We start from the raw sequence: 695 nt of genomic DNA on the forward strand, positions 1-695 counted from the left end.
ACCATATACAGGGTCTTCCAAGCCACTACTACCATTTTGGATTTCGGTATAGCCCTCGGCATGACGATTTGGAAACAGCCTCTCCTGCCCACTCGTTCGTGACGGGCACTCCAGCCGTGCCTGATGGAAGGCTGGCAGGAAGGGCGGGCGGGGACGGGATGCTGTGTCCTCCGTGGGCAGGTGAAGGTCCGGCCGGCCGGCCGGGCCCTGGCGCCCTGTGCCACGCAGGTGTTCTGCGGGCCGGCGGCGGAGCCCTCGTCTGCTGGGCCCGTGGCCAGCAGCAGAGGCTGTCAAACTGGCACCGGGTGGTGACATCACGGGTCCGGGTATTTATGGAAACCGAAGCCCGTGCCTCATTAGGCCAGGCCTCCCAGGGGGCATCGGATTAGAAGGCCAGCTTGCCTCGCAGCCCTCTGGGGCTCACTGTGCTGCTCCGGGGTGAGGAAACTTGGGCCTCCGGCCCTGCGGGATCCGTCCTCAGGGCCCAAAGCCACAGGGTGAGACGCAGCCCCGCATCTCCACCTGCCCCTGGCGAGGTGCCCCGCAGCTCAGCTGCCCTAACCTTGTAGGTTACAGAACAGAGTTGGACCCTCTTGGGCTGGGCTCCATCCCCAGGACTAGAAAGGAGGAGCCTGGAGCCTTATATTGGGGGACATCTTGGGGGCCGCTCCGAGGCCTCACGACCCCATACCATG

Source organism: Crocuta crocuta, unplaced genomic scaffold, assembly GCF_008692635.1.
Source record: "Crocuta crocuta isolate KB4526 unplaced genomic scaffold, BGI_CrCroc_1.0 scaffold296, whole genome shotgun sequence".
Classification (NCBI taxonomy): Eukaryota; Metazoa; Chordata; class Mammalia; order Carnivora; family Hyaenidae; genus Crocuta; species Crocuta crocuta.